The sequence below is a fragment of the Pithys albifrons genome, chromosome 15 (genome assembly GCF_047495875.1).
Source record: "Pithys albifrons albifrons isolate INPA30051 chromosome 15, PitAlb_v1, whole genome shotgun sequence".
NCBI lineage: Eukaryota > Metazoa > Chordata > Aves > Passeriformes > Thamnophilidae > Pithys > Pithys albifrons.
Genome location: NC_092472.1, coordinates 6815530 through 6840270, shown reverse-complemented (window position 1 = coordinate 6840270; position 24741 = coordinate 6815530).

The following is a 24741-nucleotide window of genomic DNA, read 5'->3' as shown; positions in this document are numbered from 1 at the left end:
TGATACCAGTTTCCTTCTTTATCACCAAAGAGATGATAAATGTGTTAGGTTTGAGTGATTTCACTTGCTTCTATTTAATTTCTATAATCATAACCACAATAGTGGTTCAGTCTTGCTGCAGGTTTCCTGAAGGAAAGCCAACTATAATTTTAACCCAAATGCCACTATAAAGCTGTGCTTTATTTTCAGTTTTCTTCCCTTTAAAAAGTAGTTTGTAAGGTATGTTGAAGGTTGTGATATATTTTGGCCCCTCCTAAGATTTATTGGTGTGAACTTTCCAGCATTTATCTGCCAACTTAGACTTCAAAACATAAAGTAGATTTTTCTGTCCTTTAACTTCATGACTTGTGTTTTCAGAGTATGCACTCACAGAGGCAGAGAGAATTTTGTTCTGTTTTTACTTAATGTTCTTAAAGGGTGTAGTTCACTGATGTCCTGAACTTGGTAGAACTGTAAAATATTTCTCTTGTTGTCAGTAATGCTCAAAATTTGAATTAGACCAAAATTATGTCTATGGTGACATTGTTGACTTTTTGGAGGTGCTTTAGGAGACTTTCTCCTCCTTTCTTTTGAGGAGGAGGAAAATAAAATACGTTTTTAGTCACAAGTCATCTTTTTTATACATGCTTGAATGGTAGATGAGTAGGTCTTTATGCCATTTACAACTTCTGTGCTGTGTTTGGTAATATGCTCAGCAGCCTCCTCCTCTTTGTGCTTTTTGCTGCATCTGGGTTAAGGTTGCCTGGTTTATTTTAGCTGCATCCTTTTAAAAGGAGCAGCAAAAGGATCCCTCAGGGCTTTTTTCAAACAATCTAAAAACCTGTGCTCACTACAGCTCCTGAAATCACATTCCTGAGTGACCACAGGTCAAAAAACTCCCAGCCTTGAAAACTTGAGTGGCTTCTGTAATTGAAGTCAGTGCAGTCAGAAATATTACAGACTCTTTAATTCAAGCATTAAAATAACACCATTTAATTTTAATTAATAATATTGTTATATTTATCCTCTGATTTCTGAACTTCAGGAAATAATTTCTCTCATTTTTTCAGGATTTCTTTTTGTCCACAACTGCCTTGTTAGGAACACTTTTTGAATCTGTTTCTTGCCCAGAAATGAAAACCTGTATTTCCTCAGTTGTTTTCAGCTGCTGGGACTTTAAGGAAGTCACCTAAATTAATTGGACAGTAGAAACCTCTCTTGCTCCTTCCTTGTCCAGCAAAACATGGCATTGGAGAAAGTTGAAAACTGCTCTTGAATGTGATTGAAGAATCAGTTATTAGTTGTATTTTGGAACTCTGAGCAGCACACAGAGAGCAATATAAATGGAGCTGCTCAGAGAATAATCTGTTCTCTGCAGGAACAAAGACATGCAGGGAATTGTCCAAGAAGAAACTGCTGATTAAAGTGTTGGCTGATAATCACTTTTGTGTATGCTTGAATTATGCCACTAAACCCCCTTTCTGTTCAAAACCATCTGCAGGGATTGCACATTTGTAAACAAAGACAGATTAAGATAATTTATTAATTCTTTGTCTGCCATCCACTCATTATTTCTACTAAGAACCATCCACTTCTGAGCTCCCAACCACGTTAACCTCTGAGCACTGAGACAACAGTTTAATTGGCTTACAAGTATGAATCAGCTTTTATCCTTATATAAAACCTGAATGTTTCAAAACCTGATTCATGCCAGAGAATCCAGTCCCCACATGCTTTCAGGATTAGGGGTGATGTGGTAACTCCCCGAGTGCAGATGTGCAGGGAGTCCTGTAAATTAGGCACACTCCTTGTTCCAGCCAGCATGGGCAAAACCTTCCAGGGGAGAGCACAAGGAGCTGCTGAGAAAAGTTATTCAGGTTATCTGTGCCAGCTCTTTGCAGCAGCAAATGTACAGGGACTTAGAAACCCCCAAAGTCAGGGTTAGGATTGCAGGGAGTGTGAGGACTCTGGCTTAGCAATTAGCCACGGGAAAGTAAAGCTGTATCTTAGGAGGAAGGACAGATGAAGGGTTGGTTAATTGAACTTCTCCTAAGTGCCAAATATAGAGCAGCACAGAGAGACATCCTGTCAATACATGTTTAACACTATCAGAGAAAGAAAGCAGAGAACATCCTTTCTCCCAGTTATCTATTAAGCTGCAGTGGAGCACCACATCTTCCAAATCTGTCCAGGTCTCTATGAATTAGAGCATCACAGCAGAATGGTTGTATTAGATCTGTGTCTAGAGCTGAACAGTTTAGGTGCTTTACATATGGACTAGAAAAAAATGGTTGCAGCAAAAATTTCTCAGTAAGGTTGCCTCTTTCCTTTGCTTTCTTAAATAGAATCACTTTTCGGTGCTTTCTTCCCCATTCAGTGTAGGCTCATCATTTTTCTTTTGTGTCATAATCCTCAATGTTATCAGAAACTTTTTTGATATATCTATTTAAATATACTTGTATGTCTAAAAGATTTTTGTCATAGAGCCTGACCTAATCTAAACCCATAAATATCCAATTACTCTTTTTGTTATACAAATAAAAAAATTAATTCTTTCTAGTGCATCATGAGGAAAGCTTGAGAACATTATATTGTGTGTTAGTATATGCACATGTGTAAATAATCTGGATAATGTTGATAGTCATGTATGTTATGGAAAGAGTCGATACTGTTGCATGAACTTAGTCTAGAAGCCTCCCTATTCCATGTTATCTCCCAGCCACTCCTCATGTAAGAACACAAGACTCTGTACTGGGGAGTGGAGTCCTGCCAGTGACCCCCTGGAGGTGGAGAAGCCCCTTCAAGAGCCTCCAATTCAACAGTTTTGCTGTTACATTTCACAGAGCTTCAAAAGGTTTTTGTAACCATTTTCTCAGAAAAATGGTAAAATAGGCACCTCCCAAGGTCTGTTGGAATGAGAGAAGCTGAGATGAGACAGTGTTGGATGGGAATGCTCTGACTTTCCTTGTGTGTCCACAACCTAAAATAGTAGAAGCTGGTAATGAAGAGCCTGTGGCTTGTTGAACTTTGAATCCATCTGCAGTGAAGTGAGACAGGAGAGTTGAGGCCACTTGCCTGCAAGGTTTGAGCAGCAGGAATTCTGTCTCTTCTTTTCCTGGGATCTCTGAAAAATGAAAGCTCAATTCATTACAAGTTGCTGATCCCAATATATGTACAAGATTAAGAGCCAATTGTAGTAACAAATCTAAAAAATAAACAAAAACTTGTGATTACTTGTACATGAAAATAAGTACATCTTTTGTTACTCTTCTATTACAAATCAAAAGAGGACTGCTCTGAAAGAGACTTTATGTTAGGATTGCATTGTAATTTTATGTTCTCATTTTGACATTTCATTTCATGCTTCCTATTATTTTTAATATTTGAAAGTCTGAATATTTCAGTTTCTTTCCCACATTTTCCTATGTATTATAGTCTACAAATTCATACAACCAGTTGAAACCTCTCTGTATGGCTGAGGGTAAATGTACCAGAAACTGAAAAGCTGATGTATCTTCAGCAAGAAAAAAGCACAACAGGCATACTCTGCAGATTCCTAGCTCTGTACTTGATTACATAGATTGTTAGTAGCAATTTGATCAATAAAAAAATCACTTGCGTGAAAAAAGTTTGCTCAGGATACAAGAAAACAGGTGCAGGGAGTTCTAAAAAGTGGATTTTGGCACTGCCAATATTTTTCTGTCTCTCCTCCCTTAAATCCTACTGCTTTTTGAAATACAAGTAGGGTTTTTCTCCCCCCATGAAGCAGCTGTGACTGCCAGCATTCCTCAGAGTGAGCAGGGGCTGTGGATCCACTTCTTCCACATGGGCAGTCAGCTGTTGGATGCTCAGTGATACTTTGGGTGTCATTTGTATTTTATCTGGAGAGCACTATCAGATATGTGCATAATCTGAGCAAAATATCCTCTGGAACCAGGCACAGAGACCACAGCAGCAATGTTTGTGCCAGTGGCCAACAGGGAATGGCTAAATCTGTCACCCATTGCAGGGCCCACCAGCACAGGCAGTACATGTGCTTTGCATGTAGGAGTCACAGGTCAGTACACCTGCAATGACTAAGGAGTGCTTCAGGTCTCTGGCTGGGGGTTTTGTCAGAGCATTTGCAACCTCTTTGAGTTGCATTGCCTTTGCAAAATGAATAAACTCACTATTGCATCATCAGACTAGTTTGGGAAACATAGTCAGTGTATTCTTCCTCTCTAATATAGAAATACTCTTTGATTTCCAGTGTTGTTTCATTTTTCAGTATGCACATCTTTCACAACAGTATCCTCACCAGGCACTCGTGTTGAAACTCACACTGCAAGCTCTGCTGGCCAAACACTGTCTCCAAAGACGAGTCCAATAAAAAGCCCCTTTCCCAAGTTCACCACTGCCTTTTGAAGGTGCAGATGGTTCAAGGGGATTATTTAGAAAGCACAGTGTTCATATTCTTTCCTGTCTTTATCATTATTGGTATGGGAATAGTATCTCTATCCTCTCCTGCTTGCCAACAAGTGTATTTCTCAGGACCTCTTTTAATGCAGCTGATACTTGGTGTGCTTCACCAGACATAACTCCTGAAAGCTGCTGTAAAGATCACCCATGAGCACATATTGCCTTTATCAGACATCCACTCTGCTTTCAAGAGAGTAAAATACCAATGGTGTGCTGGGTAACTGTGAAACTGTTGTCAGATCACGTTGTTTGGGCTCAGGAAAATGTTTTGCTCTGTGTGCTTTCTGAGGGAGAAGACAATTCTGCACTGGTGTCATCAAATATGATTTCCCTTCACTTTTCAACTAATCATGTGAAGTAAAACAAGTATTGAATGACAAACAGTTGGGTTATATTTAATGTGCTGTAAGAGGGGTGTGAAAGGTAACTTCAGATCATCTCTCCATTTTTCCTTGTGAAAGATGAGTTTCTTCCAAATCCTGTAAAAAGATTAGGTAGCAATTTTACAGTATTGCACCTATTTTACAGTATCGTATATAATTAGGACTTCCACTTCTCAGTGTGAAGATCCCCAGTCACAGGATGACTTTAGCTTTGTGCTTTAGTTGATTGGGGTAAAGGGAATTAAGAGAGAGTTGTGTGAAGAAATATACTCCCATTCCAGTTTAACTTTAATTACAGATAATGTTGAACAGCCAGTGGGTTTGTATTAGGCTTGATTTACTTGGTTTGTTCATTATCTCAGAAGTGTTACTCTCTCTTCTGGGGCTGGCAAGGAGATGCAAAGGGGTCTGAAGTAATTTTCTGCATACAAACTTTTCCTTTAACTGTTGGGTTTTTTCGTTTTTTTTTTTGTTTTGTTTTAATTATATGTAGCAGGCACTGGTTTGACATCAAATATATTCAGCTTACTATGATGTGGCATTTCAATACCTACACTACTCCAGTGTGCCTTAATGTACGTGGTTTCATCACAAATAATTTCAGCTGAGTGTGGCTGCAGTTTCAGTCTATGCCAAATGAGTATTTTGATAAATCTTCAAAGACATTGGAAAGATTTTATATCAGCCATAATTTTATGTCAGTGTTGGTCACTGAAATCTGTGCTGAAGTGAATAAGTTTCAGTATTTATTTTGGAAAAGGATTACCCAAATAAAATGTCTTCTGAAATGACTCTGTAACTTTTCTTTACTCCCCGAGTGCCATGGACTGATCGTGTCATCTTTTAAGGAGCTGGCCTGTGTTCTTGCATGTGAAGCTTCGGGTGGGAATGTGTTCTTATGGAGAGAGAGGTCATGCATGACTTCTTTGTTGCTTTGTTTCTTTCTCATAGACATGCTTAAAGAATCATAATATTTATTATTAGTAGTTGTGGTTTTAAATATAAAATTATAAGTATTTTCCTGAGACTTGAGAGGCTGGTAAATACATAAGGTAGTAATAATATGACCTTGTAGGTGTGCACTCTTGTCAAGTGCATGGACTGTTAGAAAGCAAATTGTGTTGTGGTTTGCTGTTTTGTTTGGTTTTTGTTTTTGTTTTCTCTAAGAGAGAAAAAACTTTTTAAATGGATGCTTCCCTTCCAAATGAAACTGTTAGATTAGTATGCAGACACTGTTTCATAATTTACCTCTATGGCCAGCTATGTGAAAAGAATGCAAACAGCAAACGTGTCTTTCCCCCTCCTTATTCCTCTGAACTGAAGTCAGCCCCTGAGCTTCTAGAAGAGAGCAGCCCATATACTCAGAAAAATAAAGTGCTATTGCTGTGCCTGATCTCTGCAAGATTAAAGTGGAAATGGGGCTTTTTTATATTTGGGGTTTATTTTAGTTATTTCATTGTGTTCATTATGAGCACTGACCAATATTTGCCTCAAAGGCTGTGTACCAAGCTAACAAGTGTCTTTATTCTGTGATCCTCCTGTTGTTTGTACAGCTGAGTGTGTGCCAGCACCCAGGAAGCTCACAAAATTAATTTACTTTTCCTGCTCTGACCTACTGTACAGGGCTGTACAGTGCTGTCAAGTGGCTTGGGTCCCATTTTTATTGGTCCAGGCTCATCCCTGACACTGGATAATAATAAAATCAAAAGCTTTTATTGTGGGAGATGACAGTCTATTGGGCAGTTTTGAAATGGTAGCCCACTGGAAAAAATAAATCTTAAGAACTGGAGGTGTAATGCAAAATGCTGTTGGCATGACTGAGTAGTAAGTGAGCTGTTGGAAAACTGGCATGAGACAAACCCCCTTCTGTGTAGACTGAATGAAACCTGAGGCAGAGAAGTCCAGCACAAACCTATGACACCAGACATGTGCTTGGATTTGCCTGTAATGTGTAAAGTATGTTAGAAATTCTTCTATTTGCACAATCCATTGTATTTGATCTCGTTGTCATTCAATATTAAATTATGAGCTTAACATGTCCCAGCAAGATGTGAGAAACTGCTTAAAATATATCATTTTTTTGATGTTGAACATTGATTTAATCTTGAATTTGAGGTTGTTTTATTTGAAATAGTGTAGAAAAACCTCTGTCTTAAGCTTTGCAGATTCCATTATCCCTGAGGTGACAAGGTGTAAGCAATGTCCTAAGACAATTTGTGTTAAGACAATAATCTCAACTTACTGTAATTGAAATTTCAGGCAGGTGACCCTCTAGAAGAGCCATTTTTCCAATCCGCTGTCAATTTTGGCAGCAGATTGATAAACAGGGGTCCCATAAGTCAGGATGAGCAAACATTAGAGCTTGTTGCATTCCTCTGTCATGACAGTTTCCTTGGAACCGTTTTTAGAAACCAGGGTGCATTTTAAGCAGTTGCAGAAGTTGGAAATAAAAATTCAGTATATGATAACAAAGGAAAAAACATATCCATAGTCCTCCAAGTGTTTGCTTAGTGCCATTCTGTGCACTTCCCACCTGGAATAGCCTTGGCCAGTGTTTACACCATTTCACACATGTTTGTCCTCTTTTGTGAGGACTGGAAATAGTCCCTGTGTCTCCTGCTGTGGCTTTGGCCCCATGACCATGATAATTGTAAATGCAATTCAGTAGGTTGCACAAATTCAATTGGGAAAAAGCCCTGCTGACTCAATGTGTGTCTCCAGGGAAAGTCATCACTCCTGTACATTTGTTATCAACTCGAGACATCTTATTAGAAGAAAAAAACCCCGAGTTTTCTAGTAGCTAAAGAACAGGTGCATTCCTTTAAAAACTACATTCTCACTAACTTTAAAATATCCCTGTCTGATCCTAAGGGTGATTTTTGTGGCAACTGCTTCTCTCTTTCTGCTGGGGGCAGTGGGAATGTGGGGTAGGATGCTCTCAGCTCACTGTTCAAGAATCTCTCACATCAAATGCAGCACAACAGTGTTCCCACATATGACAAAGCTCCAACTGCTCCCTGAGGGCAGCTCTTCCCTCTGGCCATTGCCATGATGCCAACTAGCAGGTCTACAATACACTCTGATTCGGACTCTCAAGCTGTTCAGGCACTCTAGAATCACCATTTTGGAGATAACAAACTTTCATAAGTGCTGGTTGGGACATGCTAATTTTGAAAGTACTAATAACCACGGGGTGAGTGTGTAATTCATCACTACACAGATGCTGTTTTTACATTAAGACCATTGTTCAAAGCCAGAATAGCAGATGAATTAGCAGATATGGAAGCCCTCAGTTAAACACTGCATGGTTCCATTTTCAGTCAAGGAATATGCTTTTATTGCTCGTAGCTCTAGAGAATATTCAGCATTATATTGTTTGGGTTTGTTGGTTGTTGTTGTTTTTGGTTTGTTTTTTTTTTAATCTTACTAATAAAGGAGTTGGGGTTGTTTAACACATTCTCAGGAGTCCGTGCTCCAAACTTTGCCCTCCAGTTGGTATTACGGTATCAGTAATTGCTGCCTCGTGTTAACATTTATTTAAAGCTGCTGATTTAACATTTAAAGATTCTGAGGTTAATGGATCTGTATTCAGAGATCCATTAACCTCAATAAAAACAAATGGGACCTTTAGTGAACTAAAATAAGTGCAGATCAAGGATACACTTTCACTAATACTTACTGATAGCATTTAGATTGTACTGCTGAAATGTCAGGTCATAAAAAGGGCTAGTAATGTAGTAATATTCAAGGTGAATTTCAGTGTTTCAGTCCCTTCTGTGACCCAAGATAGGATAGTTTAAGATTAAGCAAGTTCAGTGTTCTAATTACAAGGTATTCTGGGTGGATTGCCCTATAAATGTGTGTTAGTGGGGCTGGGCTGGGTTTGCTTCATAATGAAATTGGTTTGAATGCATATTCATCTAATGAGCTGATTATTATAGTGTAGATAAATTGCAAACATTTATCTTATTATATATAGAAATTGACTTGTAGCTTGCATCACAGAAGAAAACTATAATACTTTCATAAATAAAAATGCACTGTATTTCCTCAGAATTGCTCTCTTTTAGTCCTTATGTTTAATGTTGCCATAAAAAAATATGAAGATGTAGAAACACTGCTTAAAAAAGGAACATCACTGCCCCAGTTCCTCTCCTGCATCAAAATGCAACAAATCTGCTTTTACAGCAGGTCCATACAGAAATATGAAGTGTAAACCCTGACTTGAATTCACTGACACAGACATGTTTGTGTTTGTGGGAATGAGTTAATTCCTCAGTGAACAGGTGATTGTATCTCTTGATCTTTAGAGCTTGTTTATCAAAATTGTGTTTTCTTTCAAGGTCTTAAAGAGGTATTGGAGCAAGAAGTTGTAAACTGTTCAGTGCTAACACCACACTTGGACTTGAAGAGTGAGGTCATAAAATACCAAATATGCCTCTTTGTGCCCTCTCCTGTGTCTGTGATAGAGAGACTGCTTATACCTGGAAATGAAGTAGCTTAAATAGTAAAAATGTATTGTTATTTTAATCATGCAGAAAGGACAGATGAGAAATCCCCCAACAGAGGACTCTGAAGAGCCTTTTATGGGCAGTTTGGAACTATGTTATACTGAACCCAGAGTAGATGTAGATAATTTAGTTATTTGGGCATGCACATTTTTGTTGGGTGGTTTTTGAAACCCGTATTTTCTATGTTGCAAACAATAGAGGAGGAATGCAAAAGCACCTAAGACTTTAGAGGCCAAATTCCCATGGAAAGTTCATGTTACCAACATTCTTTAAAAGTGTTACTGCCTTCCTTTGCTGTAAAAATGTTGCTGTGATATATTCTTGTGTAATACACCAGAAATAAAAATAGTTTCAATTTTTTTCTTTTTTCTAGAAAATCACAGGAGATGTATATAAGAGATCAGTCAGAGTCCAGTTCTAAGAATGTGATACTTCAGGTTTCTGCTATTATGACTAAAGACTTCCCAGTATTACCCAGACAGAAATGGAATCTGAACTGGGCTTCTCTAGGAGCTTGTTACAATTCAAAGTAACCCACTAATTATGTTGGGTTTTCTAATACGAATATTGATTATCCTGCACACATCTCAACAAACAGTTATGTATTAAAATCTCGTAAGAAACAAAAATAAAAACTAAATCTCAGTGATAAGTCCACAGATGTCACAGAGTAATAACTTCCCAAGGTGTAAATGTCGAACAAACTAGACTATAGTTGTCAAACAAAAGAGGTGAACAGCTTAGATCTGCTGCCATAATATGTGTTTTGATAAATAGAGCCCAACACAGCTTAAGAAAAACAGAGAAAAGCCATTTTTAAAGTACTTCTCGATTTAGAAAAATAGACAATGTCAGTTTTCTGCCGCTGTGGTTTCATTTCAACTCTAGTACACATCAAGGAGATTGGATTCTCATGTTGGAAACCAGAATGCATCACTGTGTGAATAGAACTGCATTACTCTGTGCATTGGAATGAATTAGGCACACTCTGATGCCCTGTTGTCCTGTCATATTTCTGCCTTTCTAAGAATAGTTCTTGTGAGAATTTACTATTACATCTAAGAGAACATTTTAAACAAAATTTAATGATGTTTTCATCTGTTAAATTTTATTAGTAGTAAATTAGGGGGAGAAGGGTTGGAAGTGGAAATATGTTTGTTTTCTCAGAAAGTTGCACTTCAAGCTTTCATCAATTTGGCTGATGTGAATGAACACTAGAAATGTTTCCTTTAATCAGTATTAGGTGGCATTAAAATCTCCAACTGCACTCCCAATTTTTGTTACACTTGGGTATTCCTCTGCTTCTGGTGAATTGGATATCGAGCTTTCAGGTTCTTTAAAAAAATCCCATCCTAAATTCTTAATCGAGGAGTCATCAACTATTTCCAAATCTATTGTTAGAACTATATAATCTCTAAGAATATTTGAGATATCAGCAAAATCTTTTTCCCTGCCTTGCAGTTGAGCCTTATGAGTATCTACTTTGCTCTTAAAACTAAGTCTACTTACAAATACCTCTTTACTTAATGGTGTGGTCCTGACAAGAACATTTTGACAAAGCAGTTAATAGAATGCTCAGGCCATGAAATTTTAGCCAGAATGGGCAGCTGTTTGAAGGGAAGGAGTCCTGGCTGGCAGGTGGCCTGTGGGGTTTTCTCTTCTGATCTGCATCTAGGCTGGAGCCAAGCTGATTCTGCTTCATTTTCCAGGAGTCTTTGCTGTGACCTAAACCTGCTCATGACACTCAGCAGCAGGGGAAAGTGCTTACCATCCTCCTTCATTAATGGGCTGTACTGGTGAGAGGATCTGGTATTGATTATTGTGTATTGGCCCCACTTCAGCTGAATGCTGAGTGCTGCAGCCCTTCTCTGGCTTGGAGCAGGAAAGTGTATGAAATACACAGTCAGATTGAGCAACAGAACTGCATTTATTTTATAAATTTAGGAGTGAAAGATCTCATTACATCACAAGACAAACATTAGTTTTTTATCTCACAAAACATGTGAGTCATTACTTTGGGTATCTCTCTAGATTCCCCTCTGTTAGAAGCATATACTCTGCTGGAGGAAAGAAAGAATTTACTTCTGGTGCTGCATTCACATTTGGTGTTATTTATCTCCAGACCACAGAATGGTTAAGGTTGAAAGGGGCCAGTGAGGTTGTCCAGTCCAACCTCCCTGCTCAAGCAGGGCCATCCTGCCTATCCCATCACTTGGCACAGCTGAGGTTGCACCAAAGTTCCCCCTCATCTGAAAATTTTGCTTCCGAGTTTAAGGCTGAGCATCAGGAAAATCCTTCCTCAGAAATCCTGTGTCAGATCTTCTGTATTTTGTATATAAAACAAAACCAACCCAAAATAAAACAAAAATCCCCAACCTCTCTACTTCCATCCCAGAAACTGAGCTGTTTGCTTATGCCTTTATACATATTAATGAACAGTATGATATGCATAAAAATACATTTTTCTTCAAAACCGAAAAAATGCAGAATGCAGCTCAAAGCAGAGATTTACCAAGTGTCTAATTCTTTCAGTAACAGAACTGTTTCCCCAAAGTCTTTTCAAAGCTATTTCTCTAAGGATTTTCAGTATATTTGACTGAGGCCCTCTGTTAAAGAGACAAAATCCCCATGTGCTTCACAGTCTTTGAGCAGGACTTGTGGAATTCATTTTCCTTTGTGATAGGAAATTGTGGGTAACCTCTAAGGAGTCTGTATATGAAGGTGTCCTGGAGCATATTGTTGTGCTTTGGGTTTCTTTAGGAGATATTCCTTCCTTGTTTTCATTACAACAAACCAAACCAAACCAACCATCCAACCAAACTGCCACCAAAACATCCACTAAAACAACGTCAACAAAAAAGAGAATGAAACCCCTCATCCCAATTATTTCTTGAGTTTAAATGGAATTTCTTATATTTCAGTTCTTGCCCACAGTTTCTTGTCCATTCATTTACTTTTCATCTGTCAAAATCGAGTTAAATTATACAATTATTGTGATATATAATGTAATGCTGTTGAATATTTATTTCTTTTTGGTGCTTCAGAGGAGAGGCAGGATGAAAATGTGGGTGATGGTAGTTCAGGGTGAGTTTTCTTGTACCTGGTGTGTTATTGTAGCCACACTTGGTCTGTTTTGTTTCTATGCCAACATAAAGAGCAGTAGTGAAACAAAAGAGGTTTAGACTGTGGGATATCTGATGGTCTTTAATTAAATTACCCTAACAGTGACTGGATATCAATAAGAAACCTTTTGCTTTCAGTTTCCTGAAAGGTGTCTCAAAAAATACAACGCTTTTCATTTGCTGAAATTTCTTATGTTGTTTGGGGACAAACCAAACCAACAAACAAACCAACCCCAACCGGTTGGAAAATAATCAGATATTCAGCATACAAAATGCAGCAGAAGTTTGATCGCTGACTTTTAGCACCTGGAATGTTGACTGTGACCCTTTGTTCCTGGAACATGGTTTAATGAAGCACAATTTAGTTAGTGAATGGAAGGTTCTGTTCAAACTGCTACAGCCAGGCTGGAAGCATGCTCAGCTGTGGAAAAGTGGTGTAATGAGCTTTGGTACTTCACAGCTTCAGTCTCCAATTTTAATTTATTCCATGTTAAGAAAAAGGGTAAGATTGGGAGATGTTTATCCAAATTTTAAATTAAAATAAAAGTCTGAAATCTCTCCTTATTCCCATTAGTCTATGACAAAGCATAATATAGAAGAAACAATTACTTTTTCTTCCATTTGTCTCAATGTGTGAAACTATTAAATGTAATTCCCCAAATTTAAATAGATTATAACAAGTATAGGCTGCTAAAGAATTTATCTTTTGCAGAAACAGATGGATATTAGAGATAAGACTATCTGCCCTAAATAATTTTTTTAAAACATCCACTATTCTGTGCATTTTTATTTCATGCAAAAGGAGGATCTCCTTTGCTTCTCTCTGGCTGACAATCCACTGGGAGATGGGAACTCTGAAACGGGGATATGCAATTTATCTGAAAATACCTGTTTCCATTTCTCAGTTTCATTCACTACAGTTTGTGAATATTCAGCTAAATGGGAAGCCACCTTTGCTTTCTGTAGCTCAGTGAACAGAGGGACTGTCGGTGTCTCTGCCATGCCTTGTCCCAGCAGTGATGGTGCTGTGCTGTCTGGGAGGTGTGGCCACATCTCCAAGGTCCGAGCCCCACAATGCACAGCTCCCCTTGGCATTGCTTTGGGAATGTATGACATACTTGGAAGGCCAGCAGAAAGCTTTGGATCCTCCCTGCACACCAAGCAGTGGTATGGGCAGCAGGGGACCAGCACTCTGCTGTCACTGCAGACCCTTTGGAGCCCCTTTAGGAGGGTTTCTCCTGGCAGCTGGAGGTGGGGAGTGACCTGCTGCTCTTGGTGTTTGGAGATTTGCTTCTTGTGGCACCACCTGATCAGTTTTGCTCTCCCTGGGTCTGAAGAGCTTTCTGGTCTGAAGGGCCCATCTCTAACCACCACCTTTCCTGCTATTTCCTCAAGTGGGAGTTGGGTTTGCCATCGCCAAGGCTTGATGTAGGACCCATGTATTTTATGCAGTCTTTATTTACCTGTTGTTTTGGATTGTAATGACTGTAATTGAAGCACCTAATTCCAAAAGAGGTTATTAAGTAAATAAATTAATCAGATTGCATTTCATGGTAATATAATCAAGATGATATTTCTCCAGTAAAGTATTATCATTTTATAAATAGTTCATGATATCTGACTGTTTACATATATATTCATGAATATATTAATATTCAGGAATAGTATTTCCACAGAATTCTAAAGTAGTCTATTTTGGATCCTATTTTTTTTAAGTTGTGTAACTTAAAAATAGCACACTGTTTTACATACTTTTATTTGTCTTCCACAACACATGAATGCACTGTAAACAGTTATGGAAAAGTGAAACTGTGTTCCTTAAAAAAGCCTCTTTTGATATTGTATCTGCTGGGGTTTGGATTTCACAACTCGCTGAGTATCCTGGGCTTCACTATCTTATGTAAAGAGAATAGCAGATTATAAGCTTACTTATTACCATTTCATTTTTTATGATCTCACAAACAAGCTCAGAGGCCTTCCTTCTCACCCTCCACAAACTGGTAACTAAATAAAACTAAGCCTGTAATTCATCCCCTTGTGTTTAAAATGCCTCAGCAGAAATATCTGATTTAGCCTTCTCTCTGCCATACAACATAAGCAGAACAGAAGGTTGGGTAGTATGTAAATAACAACCTAATCATTAAAAAACAAACAAGAAAAGCTGAAATTCAGCACTGATTCTTCACCCCTATAATAAGAGCAATTCACAGTCAAATGGAGTTGAATGCTGATATGCTGAGAACAATTAAGCAATAAAAGCTGTTGGTTATGGTCGACATTATATGAGAAGAAGCCTGTTCAGATATGACAGAGTAAGTGTGTTTTGGCACAGAGCAATAGCACTGCTCTGTTCCTGGTCTGTCTTGAGTAAAACACACACTTGTACTCCTTTTAATGTGCCAACAGGATATGGTGCTCCAGGTTCAGCTGGGAGGAATCAGTTTGGCTTCTCAACAGTCACCAGCTGAATTTTACCTTAACCAAAGGCAGCTCAGCGTGTACACCCTGATGGTTTGTGCCTCTTCTCTGTAAACAAGGGGAGCACAGCACTGTTTGGAAAAGTGCAAACCACAGTCTGGAAATAAGGTGCAATCAGTGTGGGCTTTTGTTAAATACAGTCTGGGTGGAAGTCATTTTATTCCACACAGCACTGCTAAGTAGGTATGTTTAACAATTGGTGCTGGCAATGCTTCTGCAAACCCTTGGTAGTTCATCCTCATATTTGATATAAGCTGAGAAGCTCAAGGAACCAGAGCCAGGTTTTGCTGGCAAACAGCTCTGCTCTGGAGCTGAACACCATGGCAGAATGTGAGGACCTTTGGGCTTGCACAGCTTCACGTTTCTTCAGCTTCTGCTGTTGAATAAGCTCAAACACTAACCCTGGGTTTGCAGAAACCTGTAATAAAATAAGTACACTGTGGAAGACCTGTGTGCAAACGCTGAGCAGAGGCTCCTTTAGTGTCCTTTATGTGGAAGATTTTCTGAATTTCAAATTAACTCTACTTAACTTTTATCTCAATGGTAATTCTTTGACTCTCCCTCAGCAGCAAAGGGTAACCTGGTTACAGAGGCCCAGCTGGCCTGCTGAAGAGATGATATACCAAAAATTAGGGCTGACCTTCTGGATGGGAGAATAAATTAAAACATTATAGCCAGCCTTTTGTTTCATTTGAATAATAAAGAAAAAAATGAAAACTCCTCACCTCAAAACCACCATTGACTTTGTGAATTCATATTATTTCACCAGAGACAATGGACAGTGAGATATTGTGGGTCAAATCTTTAAAGATGTCTAGATATTTTAAATTTTCCCCAAACACTTTCTATTAAAATGTATTAGTTGTCTATCTAACTCTCCATGTACATAGGTGCCTAAGCCCATGGAAATTTACAGAAATTAATAGCTGGGAGTCTTAAAAATCTTACTGGGTGCTCATTTGGTAGTTGCTTAATACCTTGAAAGCCTGATAGTATCATAATACTCAAAGATGAAAAAATCTATTAAATAACTAACAGGCTAAATTTTACATGAAAGCTAATTATTTTCAAATATTTCTCTCTTTTATTTTGGTGGCTTTTTGTAAAATTTATAGATTGCTCTCTGTAGAAAAGTCAAATAGTATAAAAATTAAAATACATCCCATTGCTGATAGAACATTCACAGAGAAATCTGCAGTAGGAAAATTATTTAAAGCTTGACCTGAAATCTAAAAAAAACAAACACAAAATGAAACATACAAGCAAACAAACCAAACCTGAAACCCCTGGGCCAACATGAAAAAATCAATCTTGGGACATTTCCATGCTGATTAGCATCCTGCACAGCCCTAGTGCTTCCCCCTTCCCATCCATCCATCTTATGTGCTGTATCCTTGACATACTTTCAGTGCTTTCAAAGCAGCTGATGTGGAGGGAACATTCAATCCATTTTGCCATTACCTTTATGAAAGCTACAGTGCACCTTGAGAGGAGCATGCCTGACCCAATTTGATCTTTCATTTCTAACACTATAGCTTGCTGCCTTTCTAAAGGGTACTCAAGAAAGGCTTATTAGCAGATGTTATCACTGGAATCACCTTTTCTGAAATAAGGAATGACAGGACCATCTGTTCATTTGTTGCTTGATAACCTGAGCTTCCGTGTTGTCCTGGAAATCCTGCTGATAGATCTGTCTCCGTGTGGCCACGTAGCATTGATCTGTTTGGAGTGGAAGAAAAAAAAATGGAAAGCAGAAATGCTGTTTTAAAGAGCAAATAGCAAAGGCTCCTGTAGAGCATAAGTGGAATTTTCAGTAGAACCTCAGTGAAATAGTGCCACAAATTCCACTGCCTTGAAATGAAGGACAGTGAAGAGTGAACCTGTACTTGATGCTTATGGAAATTATTTCTCTTTAGTTTCTATAGCTGAAGAATGTGTGCACTGCTGATTAGTGAAGAACTTAAGTGCCACTGATAAGTGTATAGAAAAACAAGCAGTAAGGCTTGGAAATTCTCTGAAAATACAAAACAAATGATGAAATCTCTTTAGGGAGGTAATTGACCTTTTTAAATTATAAGCTCTAGAGTAGAAAGATTTAAGAGCACTAATTTGTAGTGAAGCAGGTGTGACAGCTCAACTGATAACTTTTTACAGATATGGTGCGTGAAGTCTAAACATTCTATAATGTCAATAATGAATATATAATAGGAATCTTAATAATCCAAAACATCGAGAAAAATAAGTGCTGTTTAGAATTACTGTAATGGCATTTGTAGTTATCCAAATCTTCACTGACTACTCAGTGGTTATAGCTCTATAGAGTTTTGAACAAAATAATTTATTATAGTTACATATTGTTTTCATTAAAAAAATAGCGACAAATTACATCAACTTGATACGAATTAAATGTTTATGTAGCTTTTTTTTTTCTGTAAAGCACCAACTGATATAAAAGTGGGTTGTGAATGGAGATGGTTTGTTGGATGTTACATACTGAGGGAATATCTATGTTGCCAATGAGAGAGTTAAGTGGGGGCTTTACCCTTTACTGAGACAAGGAACTGTGGATTAATCCATCAAGAACAAGAAATGCCACCCAGTTTAACAGAGCACCAGTTGTTTCTTAAAGGAAGTGGAAAGAGTAGCAAGAAAGAACTGAAATTTGGGGATAAATTCCAAATAGAATGTGTATTGCAGTCAAGAGTATGGCAATTCAGCTGGAACCAGAAGAAAAATATCCTGTGGGATATAATATTGATACAAGTAGATAAATTGCAGGTTTTCTTTCATCTGCTCACTTATGCATTTTTAAACACAGTGTTGGGGAATATAATAATATCTGTGCAACCCCTCAACACCTTTTCCAGGCTATTCAAAGAGCAGCAAAATTCCCTGGAAGTGGAGCTGCAGAGCCTGAGCCAGGGCTGCCCTGGGAGGGCAGTGCCCCGGGGTGAGCGTTAGGAGCGAGGGAAGCCTCTGGCAGGATGGGGAGAGTGTCTGAACCCCAACTGTCCATGCAAGATATTGCACCCAAACTGCTGCTCAATATTGCTTTGGGGGCATTACAGCTCATTTTGGATTCCTTCCCTAAACAATGACTCAGTGTAAGAAGGTGGATCAGAATGTTACTTCTAGCAGGAAAAAAAAAGTCCCTCTTAAGGTGTTTTAGTTCTCTGTTTGCTCCAGAGAGATTCTCATAATGATTGTGGGTCCCAGCACCTGAAGCTCCATAGACATGGAGTTATTTTTGGGGATCTGGCCATGTGCCTGGTGAAATACATAAAATAGATCTCAAAGGTGAGGGAGCTGTGTTTCAATTAATTCTTTTACTGGCTAGTTTTTGTAACACTTGACCAAAAGAATGGCTGCTTGGCCTGCTGATGACTCATTAGGAGGATTAACTCTTGTTTAAAAATGTTGCTTGAAGATACCCAACAGAATGTCTGGAGACTCGTAATGAAATTCCTAGAAAAAAATTAACTTCTACTAGGATTCCTCTCGGCACTCATGGCAGGGCAGATGGAGAGCAAGGAAATAGCTTTGTCCTTTAGGAGTTTCTTTTCTGCCTGGGTGTTAGAATTGCACTGTAGATTCTGTGTTTGCTCTTTTTTTGGCTGTTCTGTTAGGTGACTCAGGTGTGTACACACAGCTTTTCTCATCTGAGCCCTTGGATTCCTTAACAGCCTGAAAAATAAGGCAGGGAGCATTTTACTGAATTTAGGGAAAAGCATTTACCTTTGAATAAGTTCTGTGGCTCACTGAAACCAAACAACAATCCCATCATCTGCAATATCTGTAACCACAGGCTCAAAACACAGGGCAGTTTTGCCTTCAGGTTTAGAAATGAGCAAAGTTCTTAGCTCATTATCTCATAAGGAAATTTATTCAGGATGAAATCATACTGAATGCTTTTGTCTGTGTTATTGCCCATCATTTTCAAAAGTGCAAATTAACTCGCAAATGGTTTTAAAGTCAGTAAATTGTGCTGTTAATTGACTGCATATAAAACAAGCAGTCAATGCCTTTTTTCTCAACAAACTGAATGGCTTTATCTCCTTTGCCTTCCTCTATTATAAATAGCAGGCCCCCTGAATTCAGTGCTCAGCTGTGGAACAGAGCCCCTCAAGTTCAGCATTCCAGCACACAGCAAAGGTGAAGAAGACTTCGGAATCATTTTCTTGCTTTTCGCATTTAATTTTTCAGCTGCTGCTTTAAAAGGCATCTGAGACAGGAGGTGTTCTCAGGGGCTTGGTGGGTTCCTCTGCTGGTCTAATAGTGATCGTGACACTTGTAGAAGTGTGGCACTGAGAGAATTAGGGAACTCATCAGAAGGAAGGAAGGAAGGAAGGAATGATCAATTATTCACCACACACCATCAAGTACAAGAAGCATGACTGCTGCCTTGGCTCTCTCCTTGTCTTTCTTCTGCACACACACACTCAGTTTGTGCTATTTGTGCAATTACATTATTTTCATTCAAACAGTCTCTAGAGGAACCTATTTATTTGAGTATGCTGGAACATTCATCATTAAGGGTGTTGCATCAAGTGTCCTTGACATTCACTGCTCTGTGCCTCCTGCATCTTCCTCTTTAATTATTTTAATACTTGAAATAAATAAAACAACAGAAAGATCTGTCTGATTTAACTAGAAAGAACTGAATGCATAGAGAAATTTCATAATTAGATCACTCCTGGATTCCTTTTGACTGTGTTTCTTCTTTCTTCCTGAACTTTTGTGCTTGAATCTGATTTTCAAGGGGAGGAGTCTAACAGCCTTCAGGTTTTTCCATGTATGAAAGACTCTTGTTCTGCATCTCTAAATATTCATAATGCACACAAAGGAAGATTACTGGGGGTTTTATTCACTTTGAAATGTTAGTAAGAATATTTTGTTCAAAACTCAGAAACCTCATTAATCCTTGAGCATGGCTTTATATGCTAGAGGGATATTAAGAGTTAGAATAACACATATACTCTTTTGATTTAAATATTCAAGATCACAGCATCTTTGTAATCATTTTATTTTTTTAAGTTTGATTATCATAAAATTGCACTAGAATATTTAACAAGTGAATTAGTCTGAAAAATCAAAAAATTGCTGACTGTTGCAAAGAGCTTATAGATCCTGCCAAAGTTTCATGAGAAGCTCAAAAGTGAGAGCCAACAACTGTTGCCGAGAGAGACAGAGTCGGTGTGTTCAAATGTAGGCGTCTTTTCTTGGTCCTAAACAAGAAAGTTTTAAGTCTTTATCATAAAGTGAGTTCTTTAGGAGCCCCTGAGTCAAAAGGGTGGAATATTTCAGCTGTTGATGGGAGCATCCTGGAGCAGCAGTGCTGCAGGAAAAGTGTGGGAGGTGCCATCATGATGAGCTTAACACAAGAGTTTGAAGAGCAAACCTCCACAATTACACCTTGCTGTGCCAATGCATAAATGTTTAAACCTTTGTTACTAACACTAATTGTGTAAACTCATTAACACATTCCATGTGATGTGCAAGGGTTGAGCAGATCATTTGAGTGTAAATCACTCCAATAAGGGGCAGCTCCACCCAGACCCAGCAGTGCCACTCCCATGCCCATGTTCTCAGTGGTCACCGTGCTTCTTGCCTCTTCAAGAAGCCTTATGTTTCTTGTGCTTCTCTTACTGTCCAATTTGCTTTTACACAGTTTTATATTCGTATGGCTGTGCAGCTGTGGAGGAGCTGCAGGCAGCTGTGGCTGCTCCAAGTGCCACCTGTGCTGTCTGCCAGCCCTGTGGCTGCAGGGAGGAGAGAAGAGAGGATGACTGTGGGAATGTTCCAAGCCCAACAGCACAAAGCTACCAAACCTGATAAACCTGAGACTGTCTCATAGCTAAGAGAGAATAGTGAAGTGCAGTATCCTAGGCAGAGATTATAATCTGTATTTATATTGAATGTTTTCATCAGATACAGCATTTGCTCATGCCTGACTTTCTCTAGAAAGGAAGATCTAAAGCCCTGTTAGATCTAAAGAGCTGATGCAGGATAAAGTGTCTAAAAGTTTCAGAGCCTATGCTTGCCCTGCATGAGTATTAAGCTGGCAGCTCCTGGTCTTTTCTGAAATGGTGGTGAAGTGGACATGTTTGGCTCTTATTTGCTTGACTTTATCACAGAGAGAAAACACATGTTTTGTTTGTGGGCGTTTTTTCTATTATGCTTTTGGTTTGGTTTGTTTTTTTTTTCCCTCCCCTCCCTGTCAACTGGATCTAATATCTTAGTTCTACATAGACACTTTTAGCATCCTTCTATTATTTGAATGTTTTTTCTGAAATCTGAATGCCAAAAGCCAAATTGGTTTTGCCTTATCCATTTATATCAAAGTCTAAAATTAAAATAATTTCTTGCAATAGGAAGAGTTGCATGTTGCTTGTCCATGTACTTCAGCCACTGTGCTCTGAGGTGCTGTGTGTGCACCAAAGCTGTCACAGGGCATGTCATACTGTCACAGCTGTGCATTAGAACACTGGCCCCATTTGGCCTCTGAGTGTCAAAGAACCACAAGATTCTGAAATAGAAATAATGAGAGTGATCTTAATTCAGTAAATACATACTATTGTCTCTTTTGAGGTAATTACTTAGGCTTGTTTGCAAAACCAGAATTCAAACATTGAACTGCTATTCCCACAAAGCCCTGTAATTTAGAGTACAACTGGTAGAGTCTGGTTGTAACAAGGTTCAAAAGCAGTGTCTTCTGGGGGTACCAAATGTGCTGTGATTAAAAACTGGCAAAAAGCATCATTTATTTCCATTTTGCACAGTAGGTCAGGGAAACATAAATCAAGTGTCTTGACAGGAAATCTGTTGTGAATCTAGAGAATGAAATACCATCCTGTTCCTCTTGGTCCCATGCCTTGGGTTGTAGAGCAGAATTCTGTTGTTGATGTCAGGGACAGTGCTTGAATTGAGGTAAAAATATGCCACACATTTGCTGTAACATTTGTTTAAAGGCTAGTTGGGAATGAGGAGAGAGGAGTGTTTGTCATCACATCTCCCATCAATGTATTGCTGCCTCTGATTCTATGTAACATTAATTTCTACCCTTTGTTGACAGCTCTGTGGCTTCCACAACGGAGTGATATGTAGATATTAACATAAAATGTTCATTGTGTAGCAACATTTTTAGAAACCCTGGCAGTTTACTACTACTTGGGACTATTATTAATAATATTATTTTAAAAGCAGAGATGTCAGTGTTTACATTTTTCATTCTATGCCATTCTTAGCAAGAGATGTCAGGGATAAATTTATTTCTGACCTTGATTTGTATGGATCACTAACAGTTGCTTTAAAATGGCCCAGGTAATATTTACCATACAGAGAAATAAATAAAAGTCCTGGGATGCTACTGCCTTACCGTTGTGGAGTTTCCTTGGCCAGCAGTTCTTCCTGGGTCACCACAGTGAGTGATGTGCTGGAAAGTGTCAGAGCCACCAGCAGGTGATATTTTTCTTCCCTGCTTCTCCTCTGCAGTCTGGAACAAGAGTATCTCATATGATGCTAATATTGATGTGTTAAAACTGATCTAATTTGTTTTCTTCTGAAAAATATATGGTTTAGAACCTGTTCTACAGGTTTACACTACCCCTTATGGATAAATGAGAAGATACAATGCAGCTCAACAGAAATACGTTCTGATGTCATTTCCCACGAGGCTTTTCTCTTCTACTCTATCCCTTCTGTCTTTTCTAGTCATGTCAGGGGAATTTGAATACTCACTGATGCTAATTTTATTGGTATTATTGACTGCTTTGCAAATGCTCTAAGCTGTGTTTTCAAAACTAAAGTGTCAGCCAGGAAAATGTTGACCATTTCAGTCATTTTAAGAAAAAAAGCATGGTCATAAAATGTATATATTCTACTAAAAGAAAGTTGGCAAGAGTGGGAAAGAAATACTAGAGCAGCATTTCCTCATGTAGGAGAGGGGCTCAGTACTGACAGCAAGGCAGGACCAACACCATGTGGACTTTCTCATACAAGAGATATGGTTTAAAATAATTAGGACTGTTAAAGTGCAGATAAAACCTTTGAATGTGGAAATGTTTCAGAAACATTGTAAATTAAAGCACTATGCTATAAATCCTTGTGGTGCTATCATAGCAGGTAGGAAAACCCAACTGAAAATATGTTTAGTTTGCTTCCATATTTAACCCCAATTACCCTTTGCAGGGGAATTCTTTTTAACATTCAGTTCCTCATGTCACTTTTTAGCTTCTGTAGGTCTTATTTTCCCCCACTACCTAAATTGCAGCAGGTGCACAGAATTGAAGACATTACAATTAAATGTAATCAAATATTTTAGGCACTAATGAACAGCTCCAGGAAAACAAGTCAAAAGGAAAAAAAAGAAAAAAAGAAAGCCTTTAAGTGAGTGGATTTTCAAACACCCAAGGCACCATAGGGCCAATTAAGGGAGTCAGACACCAGGACACATACTGGCATTAATTATCTTTGAGTTCAGGGAAATAAAAAATAAAAGCAACAATTATCATAATAAATTTGCACACACTGCTTGTAAGTTGTGCTAATCCCCAACACACCTGGGTTTCCCAGATTTAAGGCATGAAAGGGAATGCTCAATGAGCCAGTAATGACCTCATGTCGGGGCTCGGGGGATGTGCTGCTGTGCTGTGGTCCAGCCAGGCTAAGCCTAAATGCCAGGTCCAGCCTACAGCCCAGCCTTACCCTGGGCAGCTCAGGAGGGCACCCTGCAGGCTGTGCTGCCCAGTGAGGGACAGGCTGTGCCACCAAGGATGTCATTGCTCCCTCCCTCCTCTCTCTCACTCTTGTTATATCATGCACATAATGAAAATTTTCACAATGGGAGTATCAGTCTCAATCTGCTCTGAATACCTGTGGGTCTCTCTAATCCCCCTTTCTCTAAACTAAGAAGGACTCAGACTAAAAGAGGTGTCATAGGTGTCATAAGAGTTTCTTGAAATGTGCAGATGCAAGAAAAAGCAGGATATGGACTGAGCTAGGGAAAACAATTTTGAAAGGTGTTAAATTGATCCTTCTCTGGTATTTGAACCAGCTGCAAGTTATTCTCACTGAAAATATAGGAAAACAGGGTAATGGGTTTGGGGCTGTTGGTTTTATTTCAGCATTAGGTAAAATTAGTGTCTGTAATGGTCTTCTTTGAAGCATGGTCCAGCTGTTTGGTTGCATCTGGAGGGTGTGTCAATCACTTCAACTTCCAAATCATATGAACTATGAAAAAAAAAAGCCCTAAATGACAAAGATGAGGTTTATATTTGTTGGTCATGTGATTTTTTTCCCCCCTTCTGTGTCTGCTAATTAAACTTTCATGCTTGTGATCAAAGTCCTTTGGGACATTCTTTATAGAATCACAGAATCCCAGACTATTCTGAGTTGGAAGGGACCCACAGGGATCGTCGAGTCCAACTCTTAAGTCAGTGGCCCACACAGGGGATTGAACCCATGACCTTGGCATTGTTAGAACCAAGTTTTCAGAAGGGGTTTTGCACAGCATGGACACCACCAAGAGGAATGACTCAGGAGGAATGGGCCGGTGAGAACGAACTGCACAAAGTGCTGTGGTCCAACATGAGCCAAGAGTGAATGGTGTGTGGTATATAAGATTAGAGAAGACATTTGTAACAGCTGATCTGGAAGATAATATAGATATTACAGTGACTGTATCACAGGAGGAACTAGGGCCTAATTACAGGGTACTGCTTAATTTTGGGACAGCCAAAGCCAAAGCCACAGCTGGACTGTGGCGAACAGCACAGAACACCCTGTCAGCGCGGGAGGGGCTGCACTGGCAGG